Here is a 16,981-nt window from a genome sequence, read left to right on the forward strand (position 1 = left end):
AGAGACCTTAAAGACAGGCTGTAATTTCCCTATGAATGCTCAGAGTGCTGCTCTCAAGACCAGGAATGCCAAACTGGAGAGGGTTGTTTCTTCTAACTTAATGACAGATTGAAGACAATCATGAGGCAGAGCCTCACTGATTGCATTGGCACCATTGAGTCTGCTTTTCTGCAGATCAGTATCTACACCAAGCTGTTACCAGCTATGAATGACATAGCACGAATTTGCTCAGATGACAATGCTGTTTCTCAGGATAGCAACACATGAGGGCCATCTCACCAATCCACTCTGATGTCTGAACTATAAAATAAGGAAGATTTGCTGGTGGCAAAAATAGGGCTGATCATTCTCAAGGACACAGCAGACACACATGGCTAACACTTTGATGCTAAATGGTTGGAGGCATTGGTCTTTACACCTGCACATATCATTGATGTAGACAGTTACAACCAACACTTTCATCCAGATCATTGATAAAGATGGTGAAGAGCAAAGAACCCAACCCCGATCCCTGCAGAACTCCACTAATGACTGGTCCCCACACGAAACCACAACCATTAATAAGCACCTCTGCCTACGAGTATGTATCTGATTATTTAGCCAACCAAGAACTGCCTACTGAACCCACAGGAAGCTATGTTAAGTAGCCTATTGTGTGGCACCTGGTCAAAGGTTTTTTGAAATCAGTTTATGCACTATTGCCTGCATCCACTAACTTAGCAACTTCCTCAAAAAACAAAAATCAACCAGGTTGGTAAGAAATGCTTTTCTTTTCCATAAATGATTTTGAGATTCACTAAAGCCCCTTCTGTATAAATTGGTCATGCAGTCTATCCCTAATTATATCTTCAAACAACATGCCTACAACTGAAGTTAAATTAACAGGCCTATAAATTGCCTGGTTATGACTTGTTGCCCTTTTTAAATATAAACACAACACGAGCTTCTTTCTAATCCATGGGACAATCCTGCCCGAGTAAGCTGTTAAATATGACCAAGGGGCTCAGAGCACAGTTCCCTTTTCATTGAGCATAATGGGTGAATGGCATCTATGGCAGCAACCTAAGCTGTTTTGAGATCCCTTATTCTAAGCCAGGGCTATTGCTGTTTCCAATTTAACACATTCAATTTTAGCACCAGTCATGGATGTATTATTGGCCGTAATTGATACTACTACTTGTGGAGGGGGAAAGATAGATGTGGCCAAAATGGCTAGAGGGCAGTTGTACCTTTATCTGCTGACCTTTCACAAATTCTTCTTCCTCATCTCAATTTTTAATGTGTTTCACAGAATAGTTAGAGCACAGAATTGCAATACCGAAATGGATATCCATCCGTTTGTATGTTGTGTGAGCACCAGCAGAAATTGGAGCCTGGGGAAAAAACATTGAATCATTGAGGGAGAGGTGTATTGTCAGACATGCTGCCCTTTGCATGGGTTATTTAATTAAGATCTGCAGAGAAAACAAGTCATTACTGCGAGAAAATATCAGATCTGAACTTTCTCGGATCAGTGGATTAATTGGATTAGTGTTTATATTCATTATGAAATGTTTGGTGTTCCAGGAAATGTTTTTCACACACTATGGCAGATTCTTAATCTCCAGTCCTGTCCCCAGCTTCAACCATTACCTTGTGACCTCTCTCTGACCTGTTCCTCATTTCCACCTTACCGGAACTCAACTTCTGTCTCCCAGCTCTCTTCTACACTGCTCTGCTAGACCCCTTCTCTACATGTTTACTGGCCTTGGACTTGCCTGGTCTTTGCTAAGAGACTAGTAGCTTCAGTCTTTCCTGCCATTCGCTACTCAAGGTTTCTGCACTCTGGTGGAACATGGCAGGACTTGAGCAGGAAATCTAGGCAGACACTCCAATGTAATACTGAGGAAGTGTTGCATTGTTGCAGGTATTATCCTTCCAATAAAATGTTAATCTGGGGAATGTCAGTTTGTTCTAGTAGATGCTAAAGATCCCATACACTACTCAAAGAGCAAGCAATGCACCAGATAGTTTGGCTAAGATTCCACTACCACAATAAACAGACTAACTGGTCACCCATCTCATTGTGGTTTGTGGGGTATTTTTGCATATAAAATGGCTGCTTACAAAGAATTACTGCATTTCAAAGTAATTCACTGTATGTAATAACATGCTATATATTGCAGGTATTTACTTTTCGCCATAAAAATCATTAAACGAACAAACTCAAGTATGGTGCTTTTCCAAGAGCTGGAGACAATGTTGCAACCTTCTTCCAAAATAAGCAAAGGTGTTTCTCAAGCTTTCATTTTAGAATAAGGTTTTGTGTATAAACATTGCATCATTAATAATGAGGCACCTTGTCTAGCCAAGTCTGTCCTTGGAACATACCAAGTAAGGAGGCATTTATTCAATCTTGTGATTTTTTTTTTTGATAGGATGGTTTCAGGAAGGCTTAGGAGGGCAAGAATTGTGTGTTACCTTGGATGAGGTTATAAAACACGTGGCTGTTAGGCTAAGACAAAAACCACGATTGATGGGAGACTTTCAGGGGAACAAGGATAGTTAGGAGTAAGGGTGTCTTTTTAATGTATGTAAGGAAGACCTAAAGCCTAAGTTGTTTGAATAATCTCAGTGCGAGACTGGACCACCCACGTGCTACCACAAAGCCATTTGAGAATGATCACCTCAAAATCTTGTAAATGTTAATAGTTTGTATCTGTAATTAACTGACAATTTTATAAGCATAATCTTTGTGTTTTAACTTCTTTACTTCTTGTATTGTAGTTTTTATAACTATATAACTAATATAATATACATATATTGTTACGATCACCTGGTTCATGATTTACATTAATATTTTAGAGGTAACTTTTAATTTTGGAATTGAATTTTTTAATGCAAAACAAATGAAAACACAGTTTGAGAAACTGGCAAACCAGCCTAGAGCGATTAGAAATCAAAGGATGGCCCATGTTTGTTTAGTAAGGTCATAATGGGAAGTGTGAAGACCTTAAACAATGGGAACCTCTCTGAACTTCTTGATAGAGATGGTGTGTCGGCAGGTACCACACGCAATCAGAGGTTTAAATTATTCATATGATTTCCCTGAACAAAGAGAAGATTTGGAGTTGGAAATAATTAGCTTAAATTGCTATCTGGGACATTCCGCCTGTAGTAAATTATTATAGAGATAGATGATGCAGGGGATGCCTGTTGGTGTTTTGATCTGTGTGCTTGATGACAGACAAGCTGTTGGCTTTTGGAAAGCAGTTGGCTTTTCAAACTCAGTTGAACTCGGGAGCAAAGAGGCCATTAGGAACCAGGGGTGTTTCTGTTTTGAGGCAGGCTGGTACACAAGCGGGGAAGTCCAGATTCGGAAGGTGATCTCATACCTTGGAAGATAACTAAGAAATCGAAGTGATTTTGTAAGAGTTGTGGTACATTTTGGATTGGTCTCAGGAGAAGTGAACAAACTGCCAAGATCCTGTAATGTATAGGGAACCTTTGGGGTGGAAGTAACAGTCAAACAGGAGCGTTCTGTTAAGATTTTAAATTTAAAATATGTGATTTTGCATTGTAGTGTTAAGTTAGTAGGGTTTTGCTTTGTTTAACTCTTGTACAGTAAAGTTTTTTGTTTAAAACGTGCAATCCTGTGGCATAATTCTTTCAACAACTGGGAATTCGAATTTTCTCTTTTTAAAAATTAACTGTCTCTAACGGGATCGTAAGAATATGCTTTGGGGCAAGGCTTCCTCTAGTCTGAGTATTTAATAACAGAATCTAATATAAATCACTGAGTCATGCATCAATAAATTATGGACTGTAAAGCCTGGTAATCTCAATATGCCAGCAAGGAACGTCCAGTGTTAAAGAAGGGTCTTACAGTGCTGTAAATGCCTGGTGGACAACAAAAGCAGTATCCCTCGGCTCCCAACCCCCTTAAACCTTATGTCTGGATCTATGAAGTTATACAGAATATGAAAAAGCACAAATATAATATTGCATTAGCCCACAGTCATAGAATAGGAACAGAAGTCTTGAGCCTGTTTGGACAATTAGATCATGGGTAGTCTGTACCATAAATCCATTTATCTGCCATTATAATCCATATATAACCAAAATCTGTAGTCTGATGGACCGACATATCCCATTCTCTACCATTACCATCAAGCCAAGGGATCAACCCTGGTTCAATGAAAAGTGCAGGAGGCCATACCAGGAACAACACCAGGCATACCTCAAAGTGAGGTGTCAACCTGGTGAACCTAAAGCACAGGACTACATGCATTCCAAACAGTGGAAGCAGCACACGATAGACAGAGCTAAGCGATCTCACAAGCAATGGATCAGATCTAAGCTCTGCAGTCCTGCCACATCCAGTTGTGAATGATGGTGAATAATTAAACAACTAACAGGAGGAGGAGGCTACACGAAAATCCCCATCCCCAATGATGGGGGAGCCCAGAACATCAATGCAAAAGACAAGGCCAGAAGTGCCAAGTGGATGATTCATCTTGTCCTTCTCCTGAGGTCCTCAGCATCACAGAAGCCAGTCTTCAGCCAACTCGATTCATTCCACGTGATATCAAGAAATGGCTGAAGGCACTGGATACTGCATGGGCACTGACAACATTCCAGCAATAGTACGGAAGACTTGTGCTCCAGAACTGGTCGTTCCCCTAGCCAAGCTGTTCCAGTACAGCTACAACACTGGCATCTACCTGACAATGTGAAAAATTGCCCAGGTATGTCCTGTCCACAAAAACAGGACAAATCTAATCCAGACAATTGCCATCAGTCTACTCTCCAATCTTCAGCAAAATGATAGGATCGTCAATGATACTTTCTATCAAACGGCACTTGCTCAACAATAACCTGCTCATCGATGTTCAGTTTGGGTTCCGCCAAGGTCACTCAGTTCTAGACCTCATTACAGCCTTAGCCCAAACATAGACAAAAGAGCTGAACTCAAGAGGTGAGGTGACAGTAATTGTGCCTTACATCAAGGCGGCATTTGACCAAGAAGCCCTAGAAAAATTGAAGCCAATAGGAATCAGGGAGAAAAGTCTCCACTGGTTGGAGTCATACCTAGCACAAAGGAAGATGGTAGCGGCTGCTGGAGGTCAATTATCTCGGCCTCAGGACATTCCTCCTGCAGGAGGCCCTACCATCTTCAGCTGCTTCATCAATGACCTTCTCTCCATCATAAGGTAATAAAGTGGAGATGTTCGCTAATCATTGCACAGTGCCCAGTGCCATTCGTAACTCCTCAGATACTGAAGCAGTCCGTGCTCACATGAAGAAAGACCTGGAAAAAATTGAAATTCAATAGCATTGCCAATGCTGAATCCTCCACTATCTACATCCTGGGGGTTACTATTAACCAGAAATTGAACCGGACTAGCCACATAAATATTGTGGCTACAAGAGCAGGTCAGAGGCTGGGAATTCTGCTGCAAGTAACTCACTTCTGACTCCCCAAAGCTCATCTACCTTCTACAAGGCACAATTCAGGAGTGTGTTGGAATACTCTCTACTTGTGTGGATGAGTGCAACTCCAGCAACACTCAAGAAGCTTGATCCAATCCAGGACAAAGCAGCCTGCTTGATCGGCAACCCATCTACCACCTTCAACATTCACTCCCTCCATCACCTTCGCAGCAGCTGTGTGTACTGTCTACAAGATGTACTGCAGCAACTCACCAAGGTTCCTTCAACAGCACTTTCCAAACCTGCAAACAAGGGCAGCAGATGAATGGGATCACCAACTACAAGCTCCCCTCCAAGTTGCACAATATCCTAACCTGGAACTATATCGTCATTCCTTCACTGTCACTGGGTCAAAATCCTGGAACAGTGTCCCTAACAGCACTGTGGGTGTATCTACTCCAGGTGGACTCTAGCTGTTCAAGGGCAATTAGGGATAGACAATAAACATTGGTCTTGCCAGTGACGTTCACATCCCAAGAACAAATTTAAAAACACGAATGGAACACTGTGCAATTGAGGGATTTAAAAAAAAAAATACATGCAGGATTTTTTTTTTAAAATAAATTCTTGCCAAACAAATGGTTCTCAATGTAAACGTGCTTAAAGATAACTCTGAAAAGTCAACCAACTTAGATACAGGAAAGGCAAATCAGAATATTTTCTTAATGGCAAAAAATAAGCAACTGTAGAGGAGCAAAAGGGATTTGGGTGACCAGGTACACAAATCACAATGTAATCAAAATGGCTAATGGAATATTGATCTTTATTTCAAAGAGGAGGAAGCTGTATTTCAGTTGTGCAGCACCTTGGCCAGACCTCCAAGTGCATGAATCGCAAAAGGTTAGTATACAGGTACAGCACATAATTAGGAAAGCTAATAGAATGTTATTGTCTATCACGAGGGGAATTGAATACAAAAGTAGGGAGGTTGTGCTTCAGCTGTACAGGGCATTGGTGGGACTGCATCTGGAATGTTGTGTACAGTACAGGATGTAAATGGGTTGGAAGCAATACAGAGAACATTTACTAGACTAATACCTGGAATGGGCGGGCTGTCTGACAAGGAAAAATTGGACAGGCTAGGCTTGTATCCACTGGGATTTAGAAGAGTAAGAGGCAACTTGATTGAAACACATAAGATCCTGAGGGGTCTTGACAGGGTGCATGTGGAAAGGATGTTTCCCCTTGTAGGAGAATCTCGAACTAGGGGTCACTGTTTAAAAATAAGGGGTTGCCCATTTAAGACAAAGATGAGGAGAAATTTTTTATTTCAGGAGGGTCGTGAGTCTTTGGAATTCTCTTCCTCAAAAGGCAGTGGAAGTAGAGTCTTTGAATATTTTTAAGGCAGAGGTAAATAGATTTTTGATAAGCAAGGGGGTGCAAGGTTATCGGGGGTAGGTGGAAATGTGGTGGAAATCAGTTCAGCCATGAACTTATTGAATGGTGGAGCAGGCTTGAAGGGCCGAATGGCCTACTCCTACTTCCTATGTTCGTATAAAGGATATATTGGTTTTGGCTGGTGTATGTAATATTACTTGTTCCTTTATAACGTGATCTATTGCAAGATTCCTGGGACTTCACAGCTGTCTAGGGCATTGCTGATACCACATTTCTTGAATGACTTAACAATTATCCCGTTTCACTAACTACCATGAATTTCTTACCCACTCACACCTGCGGATGGGCCGTTTCAGTCGTCCTGATGTCATCAATTTGGAGCCTCTGTTGATTTGGTCCACGCCTCACACACATTTGATAAATGAACTATTTAAAGCAATGTCCAGGGGCTGTAATTGGCTAGAAAGACCGTCTGGAATTACAGCTAGCTGTATCTTCAGTTCCACAACCCTTCTTTTCATGGCCTGAGTTACATTTGCCTAGAACTGGTCATGCACTAATAGGGCTGATTTTTGTAGAATAATACCTGGACCCTTCGAACACACATTCTCCAATCACAATTTCATCCCTTCTTTATTCATCCACCCCTTAGAATGAACATGCACAAGATTTCCACGTGGAATTTCAACCTTTGGTGCAGTTTTCCTCTTAAAGATCAGTTACAGCGGTAGTATTTTGCTGTCAGAACAACATGTCAAAACAATAGCGTTGTTAGTCTTTTCGTGGCCAGATGTTTTAATTGGTATTGTTTTAGTACCTTGAACGTCCACAGTCTTGTTTGATGGGACGTCAAAAGTCATAGGAACTTCGTCCAAATTGCCCATCTGTCAAGTTCAACACATTTTTTCCTTGCATTAATCACAAACATGTGAAATTCATATATCTTTGCTTCATATTCAGCCAGCATTTGCTGCACTATCCTGGTTCTAGTTTGCATGATTAGCCCTTGCCTTTTCATAAATCTGTAGCACCAAAATGTTGTCCTACCAAAAATCAGGACCGCCGCTTGTTACTGCTTTACACAATCAATTTGGTAGATACAAAAATTCAGTTTTTCCTGCAATCTGTTATTTGTAACTTTTTCTTCTTTCAACTGTTGCCATTATGCAGCATTCCCATGAAAAGTGTGCTTGCTCTTCTCTATTTTCACTAGCGGTTCCTCTTTCTTCTTCCATTATTGGGATCATCTCAGTTGGAGGAGGACCAAAATGTCTTTCAGTCACTCTACTTCCATGTGCTTTGTCAGACCTTACCATTTCCAGTTTGAATCCTATAAGAAAACCTTTTTTGTTTTGTACCCTGTGGGTTCTCACCAGATTTTTACAAAAAAAAAATCCATAACCAACTTACCAGTACCGTAATTACTGCACGTAACTCCAAACCATGTGCTAATGATCTATACATCAGGGTACCTTTCAGACCATAAGCAGCAATTTTAGGCAGCATTTTTCCAGAAAAGTGTGTGTCTTCTGGTCCGGCAAACACGGCAGTTATTACATAAGGGAATATGGATGACACGATTGATGCCCTGCATTTGTGAACAAACTACAACTTGGAAAATGTATAGTGCTGTATGTCACTGCCAATTGTCCAGAAGATAAAAGTGAACTATTTTCTCACTGATAAATAAGGCAGTCAAATGTTTGATACATCTAGGTACTGCCAATAAACTGATGTTAATAACATCCCCTGGAATGAGAAGAAAGTGTAAAAGTTCTAGGCTGTTCTGACCTTGCCAGTGTCAGGCCTGGCTGATGGTTACATTCCAGTATGCAGCACAGTCACAGTCACTCTGATCAATCACAGTATACAAACAAAGTTCAGATAAATTCAGGTAACTGTGCCTGTATACTCACATTTTAAGGTGTTCTAACTTCACATGTCTGGCATCCCACTTTTGCTCCACCTCTTTAAAAATATAACAATATGCATGGTCCAAATATAAATTACAACAGCTGAAAATGATACTGTCAAGACTCTTGGCATGCAGTGTGAAAATGTGGAGCTAAACAAATATTCAAACAAAAATAAACTGCACACTCCAAAGAAAAAAATTTGAAAACAATGGCAAAACACCAACTTCCTGCCAGCACTCACTTTTGCAACTTATTATGCCTATTTTTAGCACGAGACTGAACACATTTCATATTTCAAACATGAATCAGGAGAAGTTGTGTGCGCATAAAATAAGCTCATCAATATTTTCAGCAAGAGCTTCCTGCCCCAACCCATCTGGAAGTTTTGAGTTATGCAGGACAGGAAGAGATTTGGCAAGCATATTCTCCATCCAACCTTGTATTTGCCCCACATTTCGGTCAGCAGCAGTAGTGTATATCATATAATTGATCTGTTTTATATTGGAAGCATTGGTATCCAACTCATTTCTAAATTTAGGAGAAAATGACAGGAGTGTGGAAACAGCCCTGCAGCTCAGTGGCTTTAAAAAAAAATTGTTGCATTTAGCGCACTGTCTAGTTCACTTTGCCAAAGCAGTTATCATAAATCTTTTGCAGCATCCGCAAGTTCTGGTTCTATATGCGCAAAGTAAGGAGGGGAAAGATTGGGTGGGTTCTTTCAGCAGTTTGTTTTAATGATAACACATAACTCAAGTTGCATTAACTGTGTTATCCCGCTCTTACAGTTGAATTTACTGGTTTTGATACAGGATAAAGATTTTGAACAATTAACTGACTTGGGAACTCTAAAATTGCATTAGCTCTCACACTCAAGAACTTCATATAATTTACAAAGAAAACATAGGCCAGATTAGGACCTGGAAATATCCTTTTCCCTCAGTCAAAGATTCCCTCTGTTGTGATCAACAGGGCCCTTGGTCAGATATATTGCATTTCCTATTTTTCTGCTGTTATTCCTCCCAGCCCTTTCACAACCTTAGCAGGGTTTCCTGGTCCTCACCTTCCATGCCACCAGCATCTGTATTCACCAGAGCACCTTGTGTAGTTTCTGTCCTTACATGATTCCACCACCAAATATATGTTCTTTTCCCTTCTCTGCTTTCCGTCCAAAACAGCTTGGTTCCTTTTTCCGCCACTCTCAACTTCCAGCTGTCTTGCTCCAGCAACTTCACGTATTAACACAGGAAATGCAAAACCACTGTCCAGTATCCTAAGCACTCTTTCCACAAGAGACAGGAGTTTACTTGTACTTCCTCCATTATAGTATATTGTATTCACTGCTCATGGAGCAGTGTCCTCTACATTAGAGAGGCCAAACTCAGACTAAGTGGTCATTTTGCTGAATAGCTCCATTTTGTCCACAAGTGCGACCTGAATGACATATGGTTTGCCACCAACATTCTCCCCCATTCATATTCGAATTTCTCAGTCATTGACTTAATACACTGTTCCAAAAAACTCAACAGCAGCTTCAGCAACAATCTCTCATCTCTCTCGAGCACCCTAAAAACCTAATTTCAACATCAACTTCAGTAATCAGACGAGCTATTTCAAAGTCATTTCAAATTTGTACTTGACCAGGTTTTCATCTCTCCCATTTTCCTTAGAATCACTAAGCTGGTGTAATATTTATTACTAGATCAAGATAATATATAAATATTAAATATATCAAGGGTCCACAACTGGAAATTGATTGTCTTCACAGATACTGATTTATGTGCTCAGTTTCCAGATTTTTGTTTGTTTCCTAATAAAAAGCAGATGCTGGAAATCAAACAATGAACATTTGCAACTTTCAAAATAACTCCTATAATGTAGAACACTATTTAATACTGATTAAAAGCTAGAGTTAACATTTTTGGCGATAATCTTTAATTTAATAGAAAATGCTACCAATGCCTTCAAATCAGGCACTGAGTCAATTTTCCATTGGCTTTTATGCAACGATAAAAAAGCACCACAGTTGAAAACAAACATTAAAAGTGAATATTGTGCCACTTTGAGAGAAATCAGAACACTAATGAAAAATCTATTTTAAACAAAAAAGACTCCTGACAATTCAAAATATTTTCTCCAATAAAAATTTGTATTAACTAACTTGAATTATTTAGTTTAGTTTTTAGTTTTAGAGATACAGCACTGAAACAGGCCCTTCGGCCCACCGAGTCTGTGCCGACAATCAACCACCCATTTATACTAATCCTACACTAATTCCATATTCCTACCACATCCCCACCTGTCCCTATATTTCCCTACCACCTGCCTATACTAGGGGCAATTTTATAATGGCCAATTAACCTATCAACCAGCAAGTCTTTGGCATGTGGGAGGAAACTGGAGCACCCGGAGGAAACCCACGCAGACACAGGGAGAATTTGCAAACTCCACACAGGCAGTACCTAGAATTGAACCCAGGTCACTGGAGCTGTGAGGTTGCGGTGCTAACCACTGCGCCGCCCAATTATGCACCATAAATAAGAAAATGGTGGGAATTTAATGTTAAAATAAATGAAATAATTTGAATTATTGTCCAATATGAAAGGATACATTTTGCTGCATGTAAGAATTTAGTATGGAGTGGGAGATCAGTTTATTAACAGCACTTCCTCCAACAATTTGTACTGTCAGAGGTTCTCCAACTTATTTCATCTCAGAGCTAAACAACTAGATAAAACTCTAGAGGAAACTTTGAAACAATTCCTTCATCGTAAAAGTAATCAAATATCAAACAATTGATATACTTTACTCTAGCCAATTGTATTACACAAATGATATTCTTGCAGTCCCAACAATTGAGTATTCTGTCTCTGTTGCTAGTTGTAGCTAACCCATGTGAATTATCTTAAGCCCGTCCACAGGACACAGAAGCATATCACTTATGCCAGTTGAGAAGATTTGGCACATGCTTATTAAAATTTAGAAAAAAGTTTAACAGGCTCTCTAGTGTTGCAAGATTTGATTCTCCACCTTGTCCACAGGTAGTTAATAGGTGGTTTCAGGATATGAACAATGCTTGGCTATCTGCTTCTCTGCATTCCTCCAGTATGTCAAGTGAGTAAGGACATCAGATGAAATTCTCACACCAATTTAGCAATTTATAATTGATTGAAGTGAAAGGGAACATTCAGTTACTGCATAAAAGTTACAAGACAGATATATAACATTTGACTCAACCAGTCAACATCAGCATTTTCTCTCGAAGTGAGGGAATAGTTCTAATCATAATTTACCCACTTGTACCCATGTCTCTTTTTCCTTCGCTCACTTATCCAGTCTAATCTTAAATGTCGATAGTTTTTGCCTCAACTACTAACCCAGCGCATTTTACAACTCTTTAGGCCTACATCCTTATTCATTGACAAACTCTTAAGCATTAGTTTGGTTGAAAAAGTCCACTATGATCGGAGGAGGAAATCATTCACATCCACCCTTAAAATAATTCTCCTGGAAGTTTGTCACTAAGCAGAATGGAATGTTAACAATTCATTTCTATCCTAATGGGGAAAATTCTGGAGTCCATTATCAAAGATTTTATAGCAGAGCACTTGGAGAACAGTGGTAGAATCGGACAGAGTCAGCATGGATTTACGAAAGGGAAATCATGCTTGACAAATCTACTAGAATTCTTCAAGGATGTAACTAGTAGAGTTGATGAGGGGGAGCCAGTGGACGTGGTTTATTTGGACTTTCAGAAAGCTTTCGACAAAGTCCCACATAAAAGAGATTCGCATGTAAAATTAAAGCACATGGGATTGGGATTAGGGTAGTGTATTGTGATGGATAGAAAATTGGTTGGCAGACAGGAAACAGTAGGGATGAATGGGTCTTTTTACGAATGGCAGGCAGTGACTAGTGGGGTACTGCAGGGATCGGTGCCAGGACCCCAGCTATTCACAATATACATTAATGGTTTAGATGAGGGAACTAAATGTAATATCTCCAAATTTGCAGATGACAAAACTGGATGGGAGGGTGAGTTGTGAGGAGGATGCAGAGAGGCTTCAGGGTGATTTGGACAAGTTGAGTGAGTGGGCTAATGCATGGCAGATGCAGTATAATGTGGACAAATGTGAAGTTATCCACTTTGGTAGCAAAAACAGGAAGGCAGATTATCTGAACGGCTATAAACAGAGAGGGGAATATGCAGCGAGACCTGGGTGTTCTCGTACACCAGTCACTGAAGGTAAGCATGCAGGTGCAACAGGCGGTAAAAAGGCAAATGGTATGTTGGACTTCATAGCAAGAGGATTAGAGTACAGAAGCAGGGATGTCTTGCTGCCAATATACAGGGCCTTGGTGAAGCCACACCTGGAATATTGTGTGCAGTTTTGGTCTCCTTATCGGAGGGAGGATGTTCTTGCTATAGAGGGAGTGCAACGAAGGTTTACCAGACTGATTCCTGGGATGGCAGCACTGACATATAAGAGATTGAGTTGGTTAGGATTACATTTGCTGGAGTTCAGAAGAGGGAAGGGGGGATCTCATAGAAACCTATAAAATTCCAACAGGACTTGACAGGGTAGATGCACGAAGGATGTTCCTAATGGTGGGGGAGTCCAGAACCAGGGGTCATAGTCTAAGGATACAGGGTAACCCTTTCAGGACTGAGATGAGGAGAAATTTCTTCACCCAGAGAGTGGTGAGCTTGTGGGATTGGCTACCACAGAAAGCAGTTGAGGCCAAAACATTGAATGTTTCCAAAAAGGAGTTAGATATAGCTCCTTTAGTCTAAAGGGATCAAAGAGTATGGGGCGAAAGCGAGGACAGGCTACAGAGTTGGAGGATCAGCCATGGTCATAATGAATGGCAGATCAGGCTTGAAGGGCCAAATGGCCTACCCCTGCTCCTATTTTCTATGTTATCCAATTTTTCACTGTATACAACTGATTAGATAAAGACACCAAGGCTGGAATTTTACGACCCCCATCCCCGGAGAGCAGGAAGACGTCGGGGGGCGTAAAATGAAGCGGGAGGCTCAGGGGGCCCTTCCCGACCTGCTCCCGCCGCCATTTTACACAGGGTGGCGGTGGTGAAAAATGGCCGGCCCGCCCCAGGCCACCTTTGCCTCGGCAGAGCCCGACTGATCAGCCCGGCGAGGCAACAAAAACCTACCTTGATTTTGGGCTCCCTGACATCTTAGTCTTCAAGCTGGGCTGCAGCCCCAGCAGAGGCCACCACTCCCAGTGGCGCTGCTGGGACTAAGAGCTGCCACCCTACTGATTGGCCGACAGCTCTATTAGGTGTTATATACAGTTGTATAAGACTTTGGTTCGGCCACATTTGGAATACTGCGTGCAATTCTGGTCGCCACATTACCAAAAGGATGTAGATGCTTTGGAGAGGGTGCAGAGGAGGTTCACCAGGATGTTGCCTGGTATGGAGGGCGCTAGCTATGAAGAGAGGTTGAGTAGATTAGGATTATTTTCATTAGAAAGACGGAGGTTGAGGGGGGACCTGATTGAGGTGTACAAAATCATGAGAGGTATAGACAGGGTGGATAGCAAGAAGCTTTTTCCCCCCCAGAGTGGGGGATTCAAATACTAGGGGTCACGAGTTCAAAGTGAGAGGGGAAAAGTTTAGGGGGGATATGCGTGGAAAGTTCTTTACGCAGAGGGTGGTGGGTGCCTGGAACGCGTTGCCAGCGGAGGTGGTAGACGCGGGCACGATAGTGTCTTTTAAGATGTATCTAGACAGATACATGAATGGGCAGGAAGCAAAGAGATACAGACCCTTAGAAAATAGGCGACATGTTTAGATAAGATACCCAGCTAAAAAGATAGGTTGGAGAATAGTTAGCTCTGCTTTCTCACCACTGAATCACTTGCTTAAAGACAAGCAGCATAATCTACATCTCTCCCCAAAGTCCTGGCAGAGATTGGTAAACCACCAGATTGGGTGTTAAAATTCAACACTTTTATAATACCCTATGAACATTAAAATACATACACACACACAGATTTCTCTGGTCCATCTCATTTAAAATGCAACCAATTTGACGAATTCAAACAGCTACGTAACAGTCCAAACTACGGCATCTGTTCCAAAAAAAAGCATGATAGTCACTCCCTACATTGAGTTCCCAATCACAAATGGCATTTCTTCACACGAGGAAAATTTATAAAGTTCTGACAACTTTTAAATAACTAGCTGCAAATTCAGCGTAGGCAGTTGGACAATAGGTCTGCAAGTCATCCATTTCATTAAGGATGACTATCTTTAAATTTTAAAAAATGCAAATGTATCGAAACAATATGTAAAAACTTTCCATGCAAAATTTACTTGGAACTTTTTACTGTCTCCATTTAAAATACTTTTTTTACTTAATGCCCCAGGAAGTTCAAGCCCAATTCGAAGTCTTTAATATTTTCCATCTGCATTGACATTTCAGACCAACCTTTTGACATTTACCAAAACCTTTAAGCTTCCATTTCTATGGAAGTGATAGAGGTGATCTAGGGGTGATAGATATAGGACAGATGTCAGAGGTAGTTTCTTTACTCAGAGAGTAGTAGGGGCGTGGAACGCCCTGCCTGCCACAGTAGTAGACTCGCCAACTTTAAGGGCATTTAAGTGGTCATTGGATAGACATATGGATGAAAATGGAATAGTGTAGGTCAGATGGTGTCACAGGTCGGCGCAACATCGAGGGCCGAAGGGCCTGTACTGCGCTGTAATGTTCTAATTCTAATACCTGCATTTGTATAAGCACCTTTTAACAGTGTTCCAAGGCACTTCAGATGTCACAAAAAACCTAACCAAACCAAAGGTAATCAATCAATAGCTTGGTCAAAGATGCTTTTTAAGATTCTTAAAAAAAGGAGAAATTTAGGAAGGGAATTCAATAGAGTAGCACCTGTACAGCTCCTGGCACTGCCATCAACAGTAGAGCAAAGGAGAAAGATGTAAAAGAGGCCAGAGACAGAGGAACACAGTTCTGGGAAGGGCATGGTTGTCAGGCTGAGGGAGATTACAGCAATAGGAAGGGGTGACGCCATTAAGAACTTTAAACAGGACAATAAGAATTTTAAATTTAAGGTGGTTGGCAGACCAGGAGCCAATACAGGTCAGTAAGGACAGGGGTGATAGACGAGTGGGACAGAATACAGGCAGTACAACTGTGCGAAAAAATGAATTTAAAAGAAATTAAAAAGCTCAAATTCAAAATTCAGCAAATTAATCTATACAACTGAAAGTTCTCCCTATAAAAGGAGGGAACGCTCATGGGGAAGGACACTTTAATGGGTGCTGCACACACCCTAACTGCTCACCTAAGTAGTCATTGCCTTGACAACGATGAAAGGCTCTTCTGAAGGCATCAGACAAGCCTAATTCTGTCCTCAACCATTACGCACATCTACTTCTAGCAGGAGTTCAGAGAGTAATTGGTTAGGGGCCAATCCTAATTGGAGTGATAGTTATGCATCTGAAGAAAATTCAACATGTAACTGAAGGAACTATTACAAGACTTGATGAAAAATTTGTATTTTGACAGGTTAGTAACCAAGAAGAGAAATAATAAAACAGGCATACCCAACCACAGGAGTTTGTGCAGTAAGCCAAGAAACTAACGGCTGTTATTTTGAAAACAATATTTTGAGTACACGTCCTCCACCCAACACCATTCCCCCCGCCCCCACCACCCCCCCAATTCATTGGAGAGAGACTTACCATGTAGTTATGCTGCTATAAAAATAAATTTTATGACATAGCTATACTATTTCTCTACATCCCCAGTCCCCCCACAAAACGAAGCTGAGTCACGCTAGTCGGGCTCAACATAGGAATTTTACTCCAGTACAATGTCAAACTGGAATAAAATGGAGAACTCCGCTGCACTTTGTAGGTACTTTAGAAACTTAAATCCCCATCCCAGTCCTCACAGCCAGAGATCAGGGAAACTTAAAAATTATCTTTAGCTATTTGAAACTCTGGATTTGTTTTAATAAGAGAATAAAGCAGTAATACAAAGAAAATTGTGAAGAAATCATTTAAGATTCACAACATTCATCTGAAAAGATCAGTAATTTCACAACTTCAGACATACTACAAAACACATACAACACACAATCAGACTCAAAAATAGTCTTACATGCAAGAAAAACATGGATGACTAGTCTGTTAAGCAATGATAATTTAGCAACTGTTACTTTTATTCAATACAACCCAGGAAAAAAAGGCAGAAAAAGTCTTCAAAA

The sequence above is a fragment of the Heterodontus francisci genome, chromosome 4 (genome assembly GCF_036365525.1).
Source record: "Heterodontus francisci isolate sHetFra1 chromosome 4, sHetFra1.hap1, whole genome shotgun sequence".
NCBI classification, from domain to species: domain Eukaryota; kingdom Metazoa; phylum Chordata; class Chondrichthyes; order Heterodontiformes; family Heterodontidae; genus Heterodontus; species Heterodontus francisci.